We start from the raw sequence: 23255 nt of genomic DNA, 5'->3' as shown, positions 1-23255 counted from the left end.
TAAATATTGCTTACAAATTTTATATATATATATATTTTTTCCATTTTCATTCAGCTCAAAATAGTCTCTGATCTGCTTTTTGATGTCCTCTTTGACCAATAAATTATTTAGAAGGGTGTTAGTTTTTAGATATTTGAGGGTTTTCCAGAATTTAACTTAAAAACTTTCTGTTTTTAAGTTAGTTTCATTGTGATGAGAGGACATACTTTATTTTTTTAAAAGATTGTTTATTTATTTATTCATGAGAGACACAGAGAGAGGCAGAGACACAGAGGGAGAAGCAGGCTCCATGCAGGGAGCCCGATGTGGGACTCAATCCCAGGTCTCCAGGATCATGCCCTGGGCCAAAGGCAGGCGCTAAACCACTGAGCCACCCAGGGATCCGAGAGGACATACTTTATATGACTTGGAACTTTTAGTTATATTGAGATTCGTTTTATGGCTCAGTTAGTCTATCTTGGTAAATGTTCCATGTGCATTTGAAAATGAATATATATCCTGCTGTTACTGGCTGATGTTATATAAATGTCAATTAGGTCAAGTTGGTTGATTTATAAGTTTTTCTTGAATGCCAGACATTGTGATTAAAAACAAAATAAACATTACTGAGTATGTTTTGTCAGGCAGAGTTCACTTTTTCTCCTAGGCAGGTAGAGTAGGGAGCCAGTCATCTTAATTTATATGGAGGCTAGATTGCTATTTTAGTAATTTGATGATACTCTTCTTCTTATTTGCCTGTTTTGTACAGTGTGGACTTCCAGGACTTTCACTTCAAAGCCTGGTGGTCTTTGTCCTCTTAGCAGTGCCAAAGGTGGGAAATTTCACTTTGCTTTTCAGTTTTTCAGTTAACTATTTAGTCTTTTTACTCTATATAGTTTTAAAATTAAGCTGATGTCCTGGCAGAGATAGTAGCTTTGATCTTAAAAGTCACTGCAGTCTTCCAGTTTTGTTACTCCAGCCCTGTGTGAACACCAAAAGCTCTTTGGAGTTCTCGATCCTTTAGCATCAGTGTTCTGCACAGAAATTTGTTTTCAGCCTCCAGCCCATTCTCATAATCAGGAAATACCCAGATTCTCTTGTTTTCCATCTTTCCACATCTTCTTGTCCTCCATCTTTCCACATCTTCTGCCTTATAAGAATAGGATTTTTGTAACTTATTTAGCTTTTCTAGTTCTCAGCAAGAATATTGGCCTTCTGTAAGCTATTCTATCTTACCTGGATGTGGACAACTTATTTTTTAAAGCTACACAGAATACTTAATTTTCATGAGCTATTTTGTGTTAAGTATTTTATTTTATTTTTTTAAGATTTTATTTATTTATTCATGAGAGAGAGACACACACACACAGACAGAGAGAGAGAGAGAGAGAGAGAGAGAGGCAGGCAGAAACACAGGCAGAGGGAGAAGCAGGCTCCACTCAGGGAGCCTGATGTGGGACTCGACCCCGGGTCTCCAGAATCACAGCCCGGGCTGCAGGCGGCGCTAAACCACTGCGCCACCCAGGCTGCCCCTTGTGTTAAGTATTTTATTATAAGGTAGTTGGATTTTAGTTCCTGACCTAGGTTACTCCTTAAAACTCAGCTTTATTTATATATGTTAAAATTCACTCAATGTTAAGTATACACGTGATTGAGTTTTCACAGATGCATTCTTGTACCTATCACCACAATCAAGATACAGAAAATTCTTATCCTGAAAAATTCTCTCTCCCCTGGCAACCACTAATCTGTTTTCTATTGATATAGTTTTGCCTTTTCTGCAAATGTGATATAAAAGGAATCATACTATATGTTGTCTTCTGGGTCTGGCCTGCATTTATTGTAATGCTTTTGATAATTCTTTGTCAATAGTTTATTTCTTTTTATGGCTGAATACTATTTCATTTTATGGAATATGAAATAATTTTTTTATAATTATCAGTTGGTGGACATTTGAATTGCTTCCAACTTCTGGCCTTGATGAACAAAACTGCTAAACATTTTGGACATGGGTTTTCACCTGGGCAGACATCTAGGAATGGAATTGCTGGGTTGCATGTTTAGCTTTATAAGATACCATCAAACTTTTCTCAGATGGCTGTATACTTACATCCTCCTCAGAAATGTATGAGTTTCCATTGCTACATTTTTGTCAACACTTGGTATTGTCACTGTCTTAAGTTCCAGCCATTTTAGTGGTTGTGTAATTGTATATCTCATTGTGGTTTCAATTTGCATTTTTCTTTTTTTTTTTTTTTTAAAGATTTTAATTTATTTATTCACGAGAGATAGGGAGGCAGAGACACAGACAGAAGGAGAAGCAGGCTTCCTGTGGGGAACATGATGCGGGACTTGATTTGGGACCTCGGGATCATGCCCTGAGCCAGAGGCAGATGTTCAACTACTGAGAGACCCAGGTGTCTCTCAATTAGCATTTTTCTAATGACTAATGATATTGAGCATGTTTTCATGTGCTTATTGGTCATTCCTATATTTTGTGAAGTGTCTGCTCAAATATTTTGACCATTTAGAAAAATGGGTTCCTTATGGAGACCTAAAAGATTGTTTTTCTCTAATATATTCTGATATGAAGTCCTTATCAGATGTTAGAATTGTGAAAGTTCCCTCCCAATCTGTGCTTTCCTTTATTTTCTTAATGGTGTCTTTGAAAAGTCTTAAATTTTGATGAAATACGATATATCAGTTCTTTTATGCTTTAAGTTTTTTGTCTTCAAAGAAATATTTATCTACCTCTAGAGATTTTTCTCATGTTTCTTACAGAAGTTTTATAGTTTTAGCTTTTGTGTTTAAGTCTACGGTTCATTGTGATATATTGACTCTATAGATCAATTTAGAAAGAAATGACATCTTACTACTGAGTGTTTTGATCCACAAACACAGTATAATCTCTCCATTCATTTAGGCCTGTAGTTTCTCTCAGCATTGCTTTTATAGTTTTTTAATATCCTCTTAGTAGTGTACTTTATCTTGCTCATTCAGCAAGCCTTATTGAGCATCTAGTGTGTGCCAGATACCATTCTAGTTGCTGGTGTGACAGCAGTTGAACAAAGTAGGCAAAAAGTCCTGCCCTTGAGGAGCTTAATATTCCAACTGGAGGAAGCTAGATGAGAAACCAGTAAGTATATTAGATGGTCATTAGTACTATTGGAGAAAAACCCATCAGGCTGTAGGGGGTTGTAGTATATGAATGTGAGGGAGGTAGGACAGGGTTTACAATTTTAAATAGGGTGAACAGAGAAGTCTTCATTGAGAAGTCTGTATTTGAGCAGCCCTTAGTCTGCTACATACATGAATAATGAAACAACTAACAATTTCAGAAGGAAAAGGGGAAAGAATGGGGTAGCTTAAGTAGGTGTGCTAAGTATGCTAATTAACCCCTGTGAAATAACTAGGAGTCGATAGCACTTAGAATCAATAAATGTAGTCATAGAAGTATACCTTACAGTAGAGAGGTAAACAGTAAGAAAGATAATGTGGTTGGTTGAAATCTAGGATGAGAAAGGGAGGAGGAAAAATAAAGACATTGTATCATATCTCATAGTAGAGAACTAAAAGGTAATGTGAAGAAATAGAGGACTAAGTTTGTTTTACATGAGTAGAATTTTAAAGATGTAGCTTTGTGCAGTGGCAGTATCGTAGCCAATGAGGTTTATCCAAGGTACGGTTATTGCTGATTATAAAGATGTCCATTAGTATAATAATCGAAACCTTGTTAAAAGTAACAGGCATTCTGTAAAATATAAAGAGGGTGAAATTAAGCAACACAAAGATGAGTACTCTGAATTTAACATTTATTTTATGATGAAGTACTAAATATCTGTAAAAATCATAATTAAAACATTAATATTCAAAAGGCAAAAAACATACCAGAGATTTATTCACAAAAACCATAAATGGTAGACAGACCATAGTGTATAAAATGAACAAAACCTTAAGGCAATAGAACACCTAAATACCCCAATTACTAAGCAGAATTTGATGGACAAACTGAATTCTACCTTGAAAACAGACACAGTACCTTCTTCTCAAGCGCCTATTGAACATATACAAAACTTGATTATAATACTAGATTATAAAGAAAACCTTAATACATGCCAAAATATAGGAGTAATATAGAGGTGCCAATCTATTATGGTAGCTAGTAGCTACATCTAGCAATTAACATGTAATAAAAGTTAAATTCAGCATTTACTCTCACATGCCTCAATAGGATTGGTTGATTTTGGAATGAGGAGAAAAGAATGCAGATTGAAGATAATATAAGTGAACTAAATCGTTCTCTTTCATAACACGGAGTCAATAGATGTAATTTTGATGTTAATAATAAAGACAGGGTTGTTATCTATAATTATGAAGATAAATATAAAAATAAGTGAAGTACAAAAAATAGGTGAAAGTGATTGTTCTTTTGTAGCAGTTAGGCAGGCTGCCTTCCCATTATAAGCCTTTTTGTACTTTTTTTTTTTTAAACCAAGTATATGTATTACATCAATAATATGTAAGTTTTAAGAAACTGGTAGGATAAATAAAAGCACCCTAAAAACTGTCTTGTACAATAGTTTCTTTTCCAGTAAATAATAAGTATGATTTCATTTCTTTGTATAAAGTGAAAAACACTCTAGTTCTCTTAAGATTTAATTACAGTTTATACTGAAAGTATAAATTTGGGGGGGGGCATCAGTAACCTAGTTGTCTCTTCTGGTCATGAAGATAGCAAATAGTTCTGTGATGGGCATATACTGCTTATCTTTACTTGACAAAAATACTTAATTTTGATTTCAGTAGTCAATAAAAGATTGAGAACACTTTAAGATTTTAATTTAAATACATTAAATTTATTTAACAACAAAAGCACATTTAAGTGGGTCAGGAAATAAAAGTCAAAATGTGTACTCATAGCCTTTAAAGGTTTATGAAATATTTCAAGGCATTTTCTCTTTTGGAATTTCTAGGAATATTTTGAATATAGGAATGACATCTTTAATAAGGACATAAGACAAATAATTATGAAATTTTTACTAGTATAAAGAAAATATTGGTTACTATTTAAGGTACCACTTTGTAGAACATAATTTATTCAAAACTGTAGTTACATTTTTTCAAAATATATTATTACCTCTTTTCTATAAAGTCACTATTAGGAAATATAGGTAAGGGTCAGGGTGAAAAATAAAAGAAGTTTTGCCCTGTAATCTGAGAATATTACTTGAAAACATTTAGGCATACTAAATCAAGACAGTGTCACTTGTTGGATGGATACCGTATTTGTTTCCCAGATAGACTGGCTATGCTAGTTTTTAGAACTTGACACTCTGAAATTACCAATATACTGTAGTTTGACATTCAAGTAAGCTTTACATATAAATAAGAAAATTAAACATATTGGGATTAAGTATAAACACTTAGCTGGGAGGGGTAGCATTACACAGCAAATTCTCAAAAATCAAAAAATAAATAGAAACCATTAAAATAAACAGAAATCCTAGAGTTAAAGAATATAGTGATTGAACTGAAGATTCCCATAGATTCAACAGTAGATTTCACCAAGGAGAAAAAAGAATTAGAAGAAGACCAAAGGTCATTTAATATGTAATCAGAGCAATAGTAAAAGGGAATGAAAAAGAGTGAAGAATGCTCATGAAATGTTCATGAGATGCGATTAAGCTATGTGTTATTGAAATCCTGGAGGAAGAGAGGAAGAAAGGAACACAATGCTAATTTTTAAAGGAATAATGGCTAAGTACTTCCCAAATCTAGGGAGAGATTTGGCCATCTAAGTTCATGAAACAAATAGGTCCTCCCAAATTTCAAACCAAAATCTTCTCCAAGACATTGTACTAAGACTGTCTAAAGTCAAACATAAAATTTAGAAGCATCAAGGGGGGAAAAATTGCTCCCATATAAGGGAGCCCCTGTAAGGTTATCAGCAGATTTCTCAGCAGAAACTTTGAGCCAGGTGAAAGTGGGATGATCTATTCAGTCCCAAAAGGAAAAGCCTGCCAACCAGGAAAATTCTACCAGAAAAATTGTCCGAGATTGTAGGAGAGCTAAAGACTTTCCCAAATAGACAAAAAGTTGAGAGTGTCACCACTAGACCTGACGTATAAGAAGTGCTGAGAGTTCTTCAAGCTGAAATGAAAAGATGCTACTTAGTAATGTAAAACCTTATAAAATTACAGAACATGTTGGTAAAGGTAAGTATAAAATCAAATTCAGAGTATTCTTTACAATATAATGTGATAATCATTTAACTAGTGATATAAAGGTTTAGTTAGAAGGCAAAATTATTAAAAACCATAGCTGCATGGGGATCCCTGGGTGGCGCAACGGTTTGGCGCCTGCCTTTGGCCCAGGGCGCGATCCTGGAGACCCGGGATCGAATCCCACGTCGGGCTCCCGGTGCATGGAGCCTGCTTCTCCCTCTGCCTGTGTCTCTGCCTCTTTCTCTCTGTGACTATCATAAATAAATTTAAAAAAAATTAAAAAAAAAAAAAACCATAGCTGCAGTAGTTTATAAGGACACATATAAAAAGTAAATTCAGTATCAAAAACAAAATATGGGAGAGGGGCATGAAAGAATGGAGTTTTTTTTTTAACTTTTTATAGTTTTTTAATTTTTACATTTTTTAATTTAAATTCAGTTTGCCACCATATAGTATAATACCCAGTGCTCATCCTATCAAGTGCCCTCCTCAGTACCTGTCACCCAGTTACCCTATTCCCCCCACCCACCTCCCCTTCCTTTGTTTATGAGAGGAGTCTCTCATGGTTAGTCTCCCTCTCCAATTTTTCCCATTCATTTCCCCTCCTTTCCCTTATAATTCCTTTCACTATTTCTTATATTCCACGTTTGAGTGAAGCCATATGATGATTGTCCTCCGATTGACTTAATTCACTCAGCATAATACCCTCCAGTTCCATCCACGTTGAAGCAAATGGTGGGTATTTATCTCTTCTAATGGCTGAATAATATTCTATTGTGTATATATTGTATGTACATATATATATGTGTGTGTGTGTGTATATATGTATATATATGCATGCCACATATTCTTTATCCATTCATCTGTAGAAGGACATTGTGGCTCCTTTCACAGTTTGGCTGTTATGGACATTGCAGCAAGTTCTTGCAAGATACATCTATGGAGGCAAGGGAAACAAAAGCAAAAATGAACTATTGGGACTTAAGATAAAGAGCTTCTGCATGGCAAAATAGTCAACACAACTAAAAGACAACCTACAGAATGGGAGAAGATATTTGCAAATTAGATAATTAGATAAAGGGCTAGTATCCAATATCCAAGATCTATAAAGAATTTACCAAATTCAACACCCAAGAAACAAAGAATCCAATCATGAAATGGGAGAAGACATGAACAGAAGTTGCTCCAGAGAAGACCTACACATGGCCAACAAGCACTGAAAAATTGCTCTGCATCACTTGCCATCAGGGAAATACAAATCAAAACCACAATGAGATACCACCTCACACCAATGAGAATGGCTTAAATTAACAAGACAGGAAACAACAAATGTTGGAGAGGATGTTGAGAAAGGGGAACCCTTTTGCACTGTTGGTCGGAATGCAAACTGGTACAGCCACTTTGGAAAACAGTGTGGAGGTTCCTCAAGAAGTTAAAAATAGAGCTACCCTATGATCCAGCAGTTGTACTACTGGGTATTTACCGCAAAGATACTGATGTAGTGAAATGCCGGGATACTTGCACCCCGATGTTCATAGCAGCAATGTCCACAAAAGAATGGAGTTTTTGAATGTGATCAAAGTTGTTAGCTTAGTAACAGTCTCTTATAAGATATTTTATGTAAGCCTTGTGGCAACCACAGAGCAAAACCTGCAGTACATTCACAGAAGATAGAGAAGGGAATCAAAACGTAGTACTACAGAAAATTAGTTCACAAAGACCACAAAAGTGGAAGAAAGGAATGAGGGGACTACATGAAATAAAACAGTAAGATGGCATTAGTAAGTTTTTACCTATCAGTAATTACATTAATGCAAATGGGTTAAATTTTCCAATCAAAAGTCCTAGAGTGGCTGACTAGATTAAAAAACAAGAACCAACTATATATAGGCTGCCCACCAGAGACTCATTTTGGCTTTAAGGACACGTATAGGTTCAAATTAAGGGATGGAAAAAGATAATCTATGCAAATGGAAACCAAAGAGAGCAGTGGTAGCTATACCAAATATAGATTTTAAGTAAAAAATAGATTTTAAGTTAAAAACTGTATCAAGACACAAAGTCATTATAAAATGAAAAAGGAGTCAACTCATTAAGAGGATATAACATGATCAGGGGAGAAATAGACCACAATACAATAATAGTAGGGGACTTGAATATCCCATTTTCAACAGTAGATAGATCATCTTGACAGAAAATAAGGAAACACTGGACATGAAATATACCTATACATAGAAGAGAACATTCTACCCAGCAGCAGCAGAATACATTTTTCTCAAGTGTACATGGAACACTCTATAGGATAGAGCATATCTTAAGTCACAATTGCCTTAGCAAATGTAGGAAGATTGATTTTATATCAAGTATCTTTTCCAACCATGGTGGTATGAAACTAGAAACAATAGGAGAAAAACTGGAAAATTCTCAGTGGTGTGGTAATAATACCCACCTGAACAATCAGTGGGTTGAAGCAAGTGAAAGGATAGTGAAAATACAGTTGATCCTTGAACAATGTAGGGTTGAAAATTCCATGTAGTCACATAGTCAAAAATCTGTGTATAAATTTTGGCTTCCTAAAACCATTACTAAGTCTACTGTTGACTGGAAGGCTTTTTGGTCAACATAAGCCATTGATTAAAACATATTTTGTGTGTTACATGTGTTACATACATACACGTTTATATTGTTATAATAAACTAGAGAAAAAAACATTAAGAAAATTATAGGGAAAATTTATAGTACTGTATATATTTAAAAATAACCCATGTGTAAATAGACCTGTGCAGTTCAAATCTGTGGTGTTCAAGAATAAACTTTTTTTTTTTTTTTTTTAAGATTTATTTAGTAATGAAAGACACACACACACACACACACACAGGCATAGGCAGAGGGAGAAGCAGGCTCCATGCTGGGAGCCCGACGTGGAACTTGATCCTGGGTCTCCAGGATTACACCCTGGGCCGAAGGCAGCACTAAACCCCTGAGCCACCGGGGCTGCCCTCAAGAATAAACTATTACTTAAAAGTGGAGACCCAAGATACCAAAACACGTGGATGTAGCAAAAGCAGTTTTTAGAGGGAAGTTCATAGTGATAAATACCTTAGGTTAAGGAACTACACTACATGTTAAGGAACTAGAAAAAGAACACACTCAAAGTTAGCAGAAGGAAGATGAGAGCAGAGCTAAATGAAATAGAGACTGGGACAGCAATGTAAAAGATGAAGGAATTAGCTTCCTTCTTCAAAAAAAATAGCTATTTTTTTAAAAGATTTTATTTATTTGAGAGAGAGGGAGCACAAGAGTGGGGTGAGGGGTTGAGGGAGAAGCAGACTCCCTGCGGAGCAGGGAGCCTGATGTGGGGCTCCATCCTAGCACTCTGGGATTATGACTTGAGCCAAAGGCAGATGCTTAACTGACTGGGCCAACCAGGTGCCCTGAATAATTGGTTTTTTGAAAAAGATAGACTTGACAGGCCCTTAGCTAGACTAAGAATAAAAAGACTCAAAATCAGAAATGAAAGGAGTATTACACCTGAGAGAACAGAAATGGAAAGGATCATGAGCCTACTATAAACAATTATATGCCAACAAATTAGCCTAAAAGAAATGGGTAAGTTCCTAGAAAGATAAGACATACCAAGGATTGAATAATGAAGTAGAAAGTAAGGAGACTGAAATAGTAATCAAAAACCTGCCAATAAAGAAAAGCACAGCATCAGGTTCCACTGGTGAGTTTTATCAAACATCTGAAGAATAATTAACACCAGTCTTACACTTTTCCAAAAAAATAAAAGAGGAGGGAGCACTCCCAAACTCATTTTATAAGATAGTCATTATCCTGATACCATAGCCAGATTAGGATACTATAAGATAATTGGAGGCCAGTATTCCTGAAGAATATAGATGCAGAAATTCTCAACAGAATCCTAGCAAACTGAATCCAGTGGCATATTAAGAGGTTCATACACAATGATCAAGTGTGATACATCCTTGGGGTACAAGGATGCTTCAACATACACAAGTCAGTGAATGTGATACACAACATTAATAGAATGAAAAATAAAAATAATTGATTATTGAATAGTTTCAGAAAAAGCATTTTATAAAGTTATTCTTTCATGATAAAAACTCTTAAATTAGGTATAGAAGGCACATACCTCACCTGTGAGGGAATATATATTTGTTCTTTTAAGCCACCCAGTTTGTAGTCCTTTATTTTGGCAGCCGTAGAAAACTAATGCAAGTTCCTATTTTTTTTTTAAAGTAATGTGAAATTAAAATTAAAAAAAAAATTGGCACAGGCTCTAAGTAAAACTTACGCCAAAAAAAAGAGAAATGGTTAGAAGAGTAACATGCAAAAAAGCAAATGAGTCCAAATAAAACTTATTTTAGTAAATGGAAAGAAACTTTATAGACAAAAGAAGCACAAACAGTATAGCAACAAAGAAATAGCAAGGGTTGTGAAAAATAGAACACAAAGAAGTAAAAACAGGCACACAATTATTTACAAGGTAGCCTTTTAAACATTTTAATTGTTAATTTTCTAGTTTTGTTACACTGTAATTTCTACCAGGATTGTTTTACGGCACTTTCTCTGGTGATAGAAGTATTCCAACTGCTGAGCAATAGAAGCCACTAGCCATAGGAAGCAATTCATGCATACAGAATATCTGTTTGTGCCTTTGATTTCCTTTAGCTGTGTTTTGTAGTTGTCAGTGTACAAGTTTTTCACCAAGTTGGTTAAGTTTCTTTCTTTTTCTTTTTTTTTTTTTTTGGTTTATTTCTAAGTGTTTTATGTTTTGCTGCTATTATAAACACAGTTTTCTTAATTTCCTTTTCAAATTACTCATTATTAGTGTGTAGAAAAAACCCTGATTTTTGTTAGTTTTATATTATACAGTTTTGCTGAAATCATTTATTGGTTTTAACATTTTTTGATGGATATAGAATCATTAAGGTTTTATACATACATGTCATCTATGAAAAGATAAATTTTTACTTCTTCCTTCCCTGTTTAGATGCCTTTTATTTCTTTGTCTTGCCTGATAATTGCTCTAGCTAGGACTTCTAGCACTCTGTTGAATAGAAGTGATGAAAGTGGGCATCTTTGCCTTTTTCCTAATCTTAGAGGAAAAGCTTTTAGTTTTTCTTTTTTCTTTTTCTTTTTTTAGCTTTCAGTTTTTCATTGTTGAGTATGATGTTAGCTATGGGCATTTCATATATAAGGCCTTTATTATATTGAGGCAGTTCTTTTTTTAATTTTTAAAGATTTTATTTATTTCTTCGTTAAAGAGACACAGAGGCAGAGACATAGGCAGAGGGAGAAGGAGGCTCCCTGTGGAGAACCCAATGCAGGACTTGATCCCAGGACCCTGGGATCATGCCCTGAGCCAAAGGCAGATGCTCAATCACAGAGACACCCAGTCATCTTATTTTGAGGTAGTTCTATTTGGCTTATTGAGTATGTTTATTAAGAAAGGGTGTTTAATTTTGTTTGATGCTTTTTCGGCATCAATTGAAATGTTCATGTGTTTTTTCCCTTCATTCTCTTAATGTGGTGTATTATACTGATAGATTTTCATATGTTGAACCATCCTTGCATTCTAGGTATACATACCACTTGATCATAGTTCATAATCTTTTTAATGTACTGTTGAATTTGGTTTCTTAGTATTTTGTTGAGAATTTTTGTGTCCGTCTTCATCAGGGATATTACTCTGTAGTTTTCTTGTGTCTTCTTCTGATACCAGGATAATGTTGGCCTTATAGAAGGAGTTTGGAAATGTTCTCTTTAATTCTTTGGAAGAGTTTGAGGAACTTTAAATGCTTTAGAGAATTTTCCTGTGAAACCATATAGTGCCAAGGTTTTTTCTTCCTTTGGGATCTGCTTTAATTTCTTGATTAATTCAGTTTCAATTATGTCTCTTCACTTCCTACTGAAAAAGATGAAAATTTAGCTTACCTATTCTGTTTTTAATCTCCTCTTTTCTCTCTGCATTCCAAGTTTAAAAGTTACTGTGTTATTTTATTAATATTTTTGAAATTGTAAATATTTAGATTCCTTAGATAATTGTATTTTAAATCCCTACCATGTAAGATAACACTATGACGTTTTGGGTACCTGGCTGGCTCAGTTGGTAGAGCGTGTAACTTTAGATCTTGGGGCTGTAATTTTGAGCCCCACATTGGGTGTAGAGATTCCATAAAAATAAAATCTTTAGATAATGGTAAAAAAGAACACCAAGACTTTTATCATTTTCTTCATCATGTGTCTTCTACTCTTTCATTTCCATTCCTGTCTTCTCTTCAGTATTTAAGTAGGTTTATAATGTAACATTTATGTTCTGTAATGAGAAGAATTTGGGTTTATCAGGTTGATTTGAAAAGCTAAATACAGTAAACTGTATTGAATTAGTGTTAAGTTTTATTTTCAGTAGGTCCAAGATAGCAATACTAATGGAGCTCCAAAAAAATATTTGGTATCAATGTTTTTCACCATTATACTACTAGTTTGCTTTATATTCTTACTAGTTTGCTTTATGTTGTTCATCTTCTTGCCATTATGACCTTTAGTTGCATTTTTTCTTGATAGATAAAAAGATACCTTTACCATATCCTCACATGTTTCCTGCTTGAATGATAATCTCTATTGTTTGTTGAATAGAATCTCTAGTTTTCTAGACGACCTCTCTTTTAGAGCCCTTTTCCTGCCTGTTTTAGTCTTGATAGATTTGGAAGTCTGTATATCTGCCATTCAGAGATATTCCTGCATTTCTGGGTTAGATTTACTGTTTCTTGGTCCCACATAGGTCTCTTTCATGGCATTCTCCCTCATCCTAAATTAACTTTAGTATACAAGGTATTTATAATTTAGTGTGCAAGGTTCTAAAATAAATTCTTGCTATCTTCAGATGGCTTTGGCCTGGCTCATAATTGATAGTTCAGCTGTGTGTAGAAATTTAGATTCAGATTAATTTTCCCTCAGATATTAGGGTTTTGCTCTATTTTTTCTGGGTCAAGATGGTGAGAAGTCTGACCTTACTCTGAGACTTGTTACTTTCTAAATGACTTCTCTCTCTTTGGAAGTTTTAGTGTCTTTGTAGTTCTGGAATCTTAAAGGTATTTGTCGAGGTGTGAATTATTTTTGCCCTTCTAACTGGACTCTCTGGAGTTAATAGGCCCTTTGTGGTAAATGCACGTGTCTTCCTTCAGGTATGGGAAATTTTCTTTTATTATTTATTTGGTAATATTTTGTGGTTTTCTATGTTCTCCCATTTTGAAATGCTCACCAGCAGAATGTTGGTTTTCTGGATTGATTTTATGTCTTTTATCTCTTCTCATGTTTGCTGTCTCTCTCTCTGTGTTTTTTTTAATGTATTCTGACAGAGTCCTTCAACTATATCTTTCTGCCTTTCTCTGAATGTCTGTGAACACATTGTTAATACCCCAGTAGCTTTATTTATTGTCTGCTTGTATCATTTTGAAAGGCAACATGGTATAGTGTTAGTAGTTACAAGCTTAAGCAATAGAACCAGACTGCTAGACTGTGTGGGTTTAGATCCCCAGCTCTACCACTTAATAATCTTAGGTCACTTAATGTGACCAAAATTAAGATAATCTAGTTTGTGGATAAAGGAGTTTATATTTGTAAAGCATTTATAACATTTCTTGGTGTAGTGAAATCAGTATTATTGTTTGTTAAATAATAACATCCTGGTTTTGTTTCATGCACGACAGTTTCTTCAGGAATGTCTTGAGGATATTTTGTTTTGTTTTTGAGTTTTCTGTACCCTAAATAATCTAATCCTTCCAGGGTTAACTGATATATTTATTTATTTTGTTCTTTTTTTAACTGCTGTTTTTTATTGTATGTATATAGTCCTCTAATTTCCTAAGAAAGCAAAATCTTCGTCAACTCATGATTTTGTTTTAATGGAATATTTTAAACTATACAACAATATACAGAATAGAATAATGAAATTCTGTCACTCATCTTTAATAATTGGGTCTTTTTTCATCTGTATCATCATTCATTTATCCTTTCCTAATACTGTTTCCCATTATTCCACATGTCACTGATCTATAATTATTTTTAGTATATTTCTAAAACTAAAGACCTTGAGTCTTTTTAAATTTTAGAATAGTTGATGCTCCCCTCCTTCTGCCTTTATCTTTTTCCTCCTGCATGTTGAAGGAACTGGATCAGATGTTCTATAGAGTATTTCACATTCTGGATTTGTCTGATTGCTTTTTCTTGATGTCATTTATTCTCTTCTGGTAGTAATGTAAACTGGAAGTTTGATCTAAATCAGTGTTTATAAACTTTTTGTTTTCTTTTTTCATTATTGTCCCCTTAAAGGGCCTTTTTAGAATATTTTCTTATTTTACTTTATTGTCTACCTCCTGAGACCCAGGGGGATAGATCATAGTGTTGTGCTTTGGAGATTAAGAAACTTTTATTATTTAAGATCCTTTTACCCCTTGGGTGTGACATTGTTCCAGTTAAGAATATATGACCTAGGGCGGCCCAGGTGGCTCAGTGGTTTAGTGCCGCCTTCAGCCCAGGGTGTGATCCTGGAGACCCAGGATCGAGTTCCACATCAGGCTCTCTGCATGTAGCCTGCTTCTCCCTCTTCCTGTGTCTCTGACTCTCTCTCTCTCTCTCTCTCTCTGTCTCTCATGAGTAAATAAATAAATTAAAAAAAAAAAAAAAAGAATATATGATCTAAAAGTTTGATCCCATTTTGACTCGTTTCAACAAGAATATAAGTAGTAGTATGTATTACATGTTACATGAGGAGGTACTTACTACCAGGTTGTCTCACTTTTGGAGATGCTAAGATTGATTAGTGCATACAGTTGGTGGCAGTATGATCCATTGTGAAATTTACTATCCCTTTTTCTCCTAATCATTTAAAATCTATTAATGATTATTGGCCATCTTTTTATGTCATTTCTTCTGTTCTTACCAGCCGAGATTCTTTGAAGGACTGGCTCTCACCAGGTCTCTTTGACCTTAAGATACAGTTTGGCAGGATAGGCAAAAAAGTATGTGATTAATATTCTTTTATTTACCAATTTTTGATTAGCCCTTAGTATACCATCAATATCCATTGGCTTTAATTTTATACTTTTTAATTTTTATTTATGTATTTGTAGCATTTCTAGCTCTTTCTAAGGGCTAGTATTTCATGAGTGTTATTCTTTCTTTGAGGTCTTCCAAAGAACAAAGGTAAAATTAGCTGTTTTTAAGTTTAGTAAAAGTTATTCTAACTTACATTATATTCATTTTTATTTAAACATTGTCTTATTTCATCATGACTCATTAGTTATTTCCATATCTTCTAAAGAGATGATATGAAAATAGAAGAATGATGGAATCTCATAAGATGATAGAATATGGGGGAAAAAGTGTTTCTCAATAAAAAATTTAAAACACTAACTTTGGTATGTCCTACTTTTACTTGAAGACATGCTATTGATTTGACTGAAGTAAAAGCTCTCTCTCTCTTTTTTTTTTTTTTTTTTTGGTAAAGGCTTTTCTCAACTCCTTAAACCCATATAAAGTATCTTCAATTCATGGACACAAGACATAGGTGGCTGACAGAATGTACTAATTTCTTTGTTGATTTTTGAAGAATGGAGAAAATACAGATCTTGAACTCTAAGTAATTCTAGATAAGTCATGTAAGGAGTCTAGTCTTAAGCTTTTTACCTGGATAAACTAAATTATAGCACTCTTCAATATTTATCATCATTGTTTTCATTGGATTCTCTCGTGTGAGCTTTTATTATTATTTTTTTAAGATTTTATTTATTTATTCATGAGAGACATGGAGAGAGAGGCAGAGAGAGAAGCAGGCTCCATGCAGGGAGCCCGACGCGGACCTCGATCTTGGGATTCCAGGATCACGCCTGTGGGTGAAGGAAGGCAGCCGCTAAACCACTGAGCCACCCAGGCGTCCCTTGTGTGAGCTTTTAAATCAAAAGTTTTTTATTATTCTCAGTTCCAAAAGTTGTAGCAGCCCATTTGGGTCAAAATATCTCCTTTCTAATGTTAGGTATTATAATTAACATAAGTGAAGGGGATAGGGAAAGACAATACCACACTAGAGATGCAGTGCTTCCATTAAGGGTATTCCCCTGATATCAGTATTTCAAATTACTTCTTCGGTGTTTTGGATGTTTTTACAATTCAAGGTAATGCATTATAGTGAGGTGTTAGATGTGTGAGAGATAGATCTTTCTCTTGTAAAGTAGAAGAAGGAGGATTATAAAATGAAGTGTAGAAAATGTAGAGTGTAGGAAAGGAGAAGCCAGTATAATGTTCTAACCTTGATTTCAATTCTAGTAACTGGTTAGTAACTGTGTAAATTAAGAATCTGGAAATTGATTCCCTTAAAACCATTTGGTCCCCAGTGTGAAGACTGCTGATTTAAGGTTTAATCTTTCATCACTAGATTATAGTCTTGAATCTAAGGCTACTGCATAAAATTCACCCACTTTTTATTTTCATTATTGTTAATTTCCTTAAGGACCTTCATCACTGTGCACTGATTGCTGCTTTTTCTCTGCGTTCTCTTTGAGAATTTTTTCATTTTTCCTGAGTATTTTCCTCAGTGAAACAGTTATTTACTCTCTCTTCCTCTTTTAGCATGTGTATATTTTTACTAACAAATGACTTTCCTCAGGTTTTGATTCTTTTCTGTTGCATCACATTTTGTCTGTGTGATTGTTGGTTCTTCATTCATTCAAAGATAACTTGGGATGTGCTGCAAAAATGTAATTGCCCAGGAGCGTCAAACATTGTTGCATTTCAATGACTAAAACTCCATGAGGGCAGGAATTTGGATATGTAGGACATACCATAGTGAGTGAATGAATAAGGAGACTAGAATTTCCCAAACACTGTCCTTAATACAACTGCTAGTTTAAGAAAAATTTAACCAAATTAATGTTGTTGTCTTTTATTTTTGTTGATTGATATTTAAAATAGTACTTTTCTGGTAGAAGAGTAACAAAAATGCATTTAATATTGTGGTGAGAAATGTCAATGTTTCTGATCATTTTAACTTTACTTGGTAATAAGAATTACTGGCCATGATTGGATAGTTTCATAAAATCACACTGGAAATACAGGGTAATAAAAGTACTTCCCTCATAGGGAGGTTGTGAGGATCTAGTCAACACATGTGTAAAGCACTTACAACAGGGCTTCACACATAGCTAAGTGCTTGGTAACTATTAGCAAATGAGAATAATGCTGAGACTGACTTCTTTCCCATCATTCTGCAGGCAGTTTCTTGATGGTTAGTTGATCTGTTCATTCATTGAGAGGCTGGCTATTGGCCCAAGGAAGTTGTCCCTCAGGCCCTTGCAAAAGCTCCCTAAAAGGATCATCCTCCACAAACATTTTTCCTCAGCTTCCTTCCCAAGGACCTCCCCACCCCCCAGACCTTTGAGGCTTGTGGGCTGGAAAGAACTTCAGAATGGCTAGTACATTGCAGTCAGGTGGTGAGGGTTTAAAATGGGCTCTGCCTTTTACAAAGCCCTGTGTGAGTCTTTGACTCAGGGCAAATTGCTTCACCTCTTATTTCCTTCCTTATCCATCTCACCTCAGAAAATATTCTTTTTATCTCTTTTCTTACTCTGAACAGCCACACTGCACTTAATTTACACAAATACCATATTCTCTCTGGCCCTTTGAACATGCTATTCACTTTGGATGAAACACTTTCTCTTCCCTCCTGCCTTGTATTCATTTGGCCAGATCCTATTCATGTTTGCATTAAATGCCCCTCCTTTAGGGGAGGCCATTTCTAACCAATTCCCACCACACTGGTGTGTATTTCTGCCATGATTTCCCCTCACAACATCATGATTCTTAAAGCCTTTCATCCCATTTGGAGTTGCCCTACATAGTGAGCTCCCACAGAGTTTGATGGGATCTGACATGTTCATTGCTGCATCTCCAGTTCCAATTAATGCTGTATACATGGATGGGAAAAAAAATACCAGAGATACTGTTGCTTAGGCTTTGGCTAACATTATCTCCACAGCTGCCCTTGTTTTACAGAATTTTTATTTTATTTTTTTTCCTGTAAAGCCGCTGAAACTTAGAAGCTGATTCTGTCACAGTTTAAGATGCCTTTGGAAAATTCTGCATTCTTCCTAGATGAATCTTTAGAACTTGGTGAGTTTCACTAGATCCTTCAGTTTTCATTTTGAGCTCAGAGGTATGCGTGCTTTTTCTTTTTCTTTTTTTCTGCATAATTCATAATTATTGGATACAGTGAGGTTTGCAATATCCTAGCAAGAAGCATAGGACAAAGTATTATAAAAATATTTAGAGCATGATCTTCTACTTGCTGTGATAGCCTTAATTTATCTTTGAATTTTAATTTTTTGAGGAGTAAAAAGTTACTGATAAAAAATAGTCAAAGGGAATAAAGGGGAAAGGAGAGAAAATGAGTGGGAAATATCAGTGAGGGAGACAGAACATGAGAGACTCCTAACTCTGGGAAACAAACAAGGGGTAGTGGAAAGGGAGGTGGGTGAGGGGGTTGGGGTGACTGGGTGACGGGCACTGGGGGGGGGCACTTGATGGGATGAGCACTTGGTGATATGCTGTATGTTGGCAAATTGAATGCCAATTAAAAAAAAGTTACTGATTGGAAAGATAATTGATATGCAGATATAAAGTATTTTCATCAGTTCTTGAAATTTTTTAGTTACTAAGAAGTAAGATTTATAACATCTTTTTCTGAGATAAGGAAGGCGATTTGTAAATGACTGAAAAGCAAAATAAGAATTGTTTCATGTTATATTTTAAGTCTAGTAATAAAGAATTAGTTGACTGAGGTAAAAAAGGGCCAGTCACCCAGTGCAGCTCCAGCTTATAAGCAAGTCTATCAGTAAGTAGTCTGCAAAATACTAGATTTAGCCTGCTGCTTTTTTTTGTATGACCTATGAGCTAAGAATAGTGTTTATATTTTTAAATGATTACAGGGGAAAAAAAATCTCAAACGAATACTATTTTGTGATGTGAAAATGATACGAAATTCAAATTTCAGCATCTATGAATAAAGCTTTATTGGAACACAGCCACTCTTATTTTACATATTGTATATGGCTGTTTCATGTTTAGTGGCAGAGTTAATTTAAATACAGTAGTTGGATCAGAGACCTTACAGTCTGGAAAGCCAAAAATATTTACTATATGACCCTTTAAGATAAGTAGCTGGCCTATACTCTTCATGATTGGAGAAGCATTTATAGGTTGAGTGTTAGTTGCTTCATTTTCAAAATAGGGAAAAATAATACCTTTCCTATCTGAAAGCGAGGATCTTGGGTTTACTAAATTACAGGTTCCCTAAGGGTAGATATCATGCCTGTTTTTTAAACAGTAGATGCCGCCATAGCTATTGTAGGCCTGACACATGGTTGACACACAATGTTGAGTAAAAGAACAAGATCTGTTGTAGCTCTAGTACCTATTATATCTATTATTATTATGATCAGAATAATTCCAGTGGTTTTGAAGGTTTGTGTATTGGTATGGGTGTTTTTTGTTAAGTATAGGAGTGAATTAAGAAAACACACACCAAAAAATAAAAAAACTGTAGGAACGAGTTTTGATGGAAACAGTAATTTTCTCTGGATTTTTTCTTTCCAGAGAGCCATCAGATCATTGGCCAGATTTATTTGTCTAAGTTGATTATATATATATATTGTTACTTTTTGAAATCTTAAGAGGCAAGATAAACCACTCATCCCAAAATTACGAATCTCAAAGGAACTTAGAAGCCTCCTTGTTATAATACACACACACACACACACACACACACACACACTAAAAACTGTTGAACGGAAAGATTCATATATTCTCATTTAAGTCTTCTGAAACTTCCCCAGCTTATCTACTGAATCTCTCTTTTCCTTTTTCTAAAGATTTGGTTTATTTATTTGACAGAGAGAGAATGAACAAGTAGGGGGAGTGGCAGGGAGAGGAAGAAGCAGGCTCCCTACTGAGCAGGGAGACCTCCACAGGCTGGAGCCTGACTCAGGGCTCTATCCCAGGACCCCTGGGCCAAAGGCAGATGTTTAATGGACTGAGCCATGTAGGCACCACATGAATCTCTCTCTCTCTCTCTCTCTCTCTCTCTTTTTTTAATGAACCTTCCCTGTATAGTTTGGTCAAGAACCTAATTTTAAAATTTTATGCTGCAGAACACTTTGTAAAGATCAGATAGTTTAGGGCAGCCCCAGTGGCACAGCGGTTTGGTGCCGCCTGCAGCCCCGGGTGTGATCCCTGAGTGGAGCCTGCTTCTCCCTCTGCCTGTCTCTCTCTCTCTCTCCTTCTCTCTCTCTGTGTCTCTATGAATAAATAAATAAAATCTTAAAAAAAAAAAAATCAGATAGTTTAAATGACATTTAGTTGAGAAAAGCCGTTCCAGATTAAATAAGTCTGGAGAGATCAGATAGTTAAATGCTGTACATGATTCTGGACTGGATCCTGTATTGGTGGAGGAAGAAAGCCCTAGAGGACTTCATTTGCTCAGTTAAAAAAAAAAAAAATTGGAAAATAGATATTAAGTTAAAATTTTGTATGATTGTTAAATTTTTTGAAGTTAGTAACTATATTATGGCTATTTAAGAGAATGTCTTTGTTCTTAAGAGGCATATGTTGATGTATTTAGGGATGAAAGATCTGATATATATATATATATATCTTATTCTCCAATAGCTCAGCAAATGTTTATCCATACAAGATTTAAAAATGAGAATGTTAATTAATTGATAAATATGGACAGAGTATACATAGGAGTTCTTTGAACTATTTGTACACTTTTCTGAAAGTTTGAAAGTATTTCCAAGTAAAAAGTTTAAAGAAATGCCATTAGCAATTATCAGAAAACCTAGAGATTATATCCAAATACTGTTGCTTTTAAATTATTATTAACTTTTATTAGAATACACTTATAGTCCTTGTCCTTTTTTCAAAGTGCTTTCACACATACTCTGTTTACATGTGGTACTGTTCCAAACAGTAATTTTTTGTTGAGTGGTTTATGGTTAATTATGTGGTCATCAATGCAGATACCCTGTTCTTTGATTCTTTACTCGATTTAACAAGTTTGACTTACAAATAGTTTATAAAACTTATAGTAATATGAAGATGAAATGAAATAGAACTTTGCAAATGTAAAAACTGGTATGCAAAGAAAGTCTTTATATTAGCAGTATTCTTGCTGATTATCTTATCAATTTTTAAATCATAAGATAATAGTTAAATACCAATTCGTAGAATTTAGAACTTGAAAGAATCTTAGGTATAATGTTAAATTTTCTTCTGCCTGATATCTTTCTTTAATGTCCACTTTAGCTTGTGTTATAAAAAATCTATTGTGTTCCTTTAGCTCCATAAGTATGCTTTACTTTTAAAAGTACATCTGATTTTACTATCTTAAATTTATATTTTGACCTTAAATTTATTATATTTTGAAGGAAATTCAGGAGTAGGGATCTATTATAGTGTTTCTCAAAATGTTAATAATTGATTACCTTTTTGAGCTTTATATTTTCAGCACTCTACATTTAGTAATTTCATTTTCACAAAAGCCTTATGCTAACACCTTGCCTTGATTTGCTATTCAGTTCTAGCTAAAACTGCTGCTAAGCCTCAGAAGGCTTATGTTTTCTTCTTTTTTTTTTTTTTTTTTTTTTGCCAGATATGAATTATAAGAAGTAGGGATCTGGAACTAAGTATAGAAAACTGATCAAAAGAGGCGCCTGAGTGGCTCAGTCAGTTGGGCGTCCAACTCTTGGTTTCAGGGTGAATCATGGTCTCAGGGTCCTGGGATTGAGCCTAACCTCAGGCTCCTTGCTCCATGGAGTTTGTCTGCTTGAGGATTCTCTCTCCATCTTCCTTGCCCCTCCCTCCGCTTGCATGTGCTCAGTGTCTCTGAAATAAATCTTTAGAAAAAAAGAAAAGGAAAATGTATTGATTATATGTACATTAAGGAAAAAAGCCATTTTAGAATTTCAGGATGTAAATAGTGGGTTCAGTCTAACTTCACCCTAGACTTTCTCTTTCCTTCATAATTTGGGAAGGATCCAGATATCAAGATAATTCTTCAGTAATTGTACTGAAAAAGGAAGTAAAAGAAAGTATCCGATTAAGAAGCAAACTGATGTAGAAACCTAGTTTTCCTAGGCTTGAATTTTACCAAGTAAAATAACTAAAAAGTTAAAAATTTAAAAGTTAAGCGACCGATACAGTCTTGCTAACTTTTAAAACTTTTTTGCATTGAATTAAACCATGCTTTTTATAAAGTGGATAAATCTTGAGTATCCTTTTGATGAAATTTTATGAAGTCAATGCTCGTTTAACCAATACCAAGATCAAGATATAGAATACTTTCATCAACCTAGGAGCCTCCTTCATGCCCCCTGACAGTCAACACACATTTCTGAAGGTAACTATTATTCTGACTTCATTTACTATTCATTAGTATTGTCTATTTTTTAACATCTTTTGACTATTTTTTTGGATCAATATCTTGTTTATGTGAGTCACACATGTTGATTCATAAAACGTTGTAACGTTAATTTATTCTTTTTCATTGTTTTGAATCCTTCATTGTATATGTCACAGTTTTATCCATTATCCTGTTGATGAACATTTGGATCATTATCAGTTTTTGGCTATTATGAACAGTGCTACTGTGAATATTCTTGACCATGTCTTTTGGTGCACATATGCATGCATTCTTTTGAGTAAATATCCAAGGGTGAAGTTGTTGATCATGAAACTCTTTAGCTTTAGTAGATGCTTCTAGTTTTTGAAAGTGATTGAATCAATTTATACTATTTTCTACATCCTCACCAATGCTTAAAATTATGTTTTGTTTTTTTTTTAAATATTAGCTCCTTTGCTACATATGTGGTAAGAAGTTACTGGAATTTTAATTTGTAATTCCCTGCTGACTTTAAAGATGTATTAGCACATGTTTATATGCTATTGACCATTTGAATATCCTCTTTTGAGAAA

At 34.5% G+C, this 23255-nt stretch overlaps 1 protein-coding gene and 1 non-coding gene across 9 annotated transcripts in view; both read left to right on the top strand.

Moving 5' to 3' along the window:
• Window positions 1-23255, top strand: part of CLOCK (clock circadian regulator) — a 132982-nt gene that overhangs the window by 9849 nt on the left and 99878 nt on the right. For 5 of the 8 annotated variants that reach the window (XM_041724395.1, XM_041724388.1, XM_041724390.1 and 2 more), the window contains exon 3: window positions 18309-18395. The exons of 2 other annotated variants lie outside the window; for them this stretch is intronic. The gene's annotated coding sequence lies outside the window, so the exon portion shown is untranslated. Of the gene's footprint in view, window positions 1-18308; window positions 18396-22538; window positions 22681-23255 lie in introns of all 8 variants that reach the window. One more of the 8 variants, XM_041724389.1, reaches the window with a different exon arrangement.
• LOC121474398 lies at window positions 3614-3749 on the top strand. The gene has a single exon (XR_005983392.1). It is a non-coding gene; the product is annotated as a U4 spliceosomal RNA (small nuclear RNA).

The sequence above is a fragment of the Vulpes lagopus genome, chromosome 12, assembly GCF_018345385.1.
Source record: "Vulpes lagopus strain Blue_001 chromosome 12, ASM1834538v1, whole genome shotgun sequence".
NCBI classification, from domain to species: domain Eukaryota; kingdom Metazoa; phylum Chordata; class Mammalia; order Carnivora; family Canidae; genus Vulpes; species Vulpes lagopus.
This window is presented reverse-complemented; position numbering and strand designations above follow the sequence as displayed.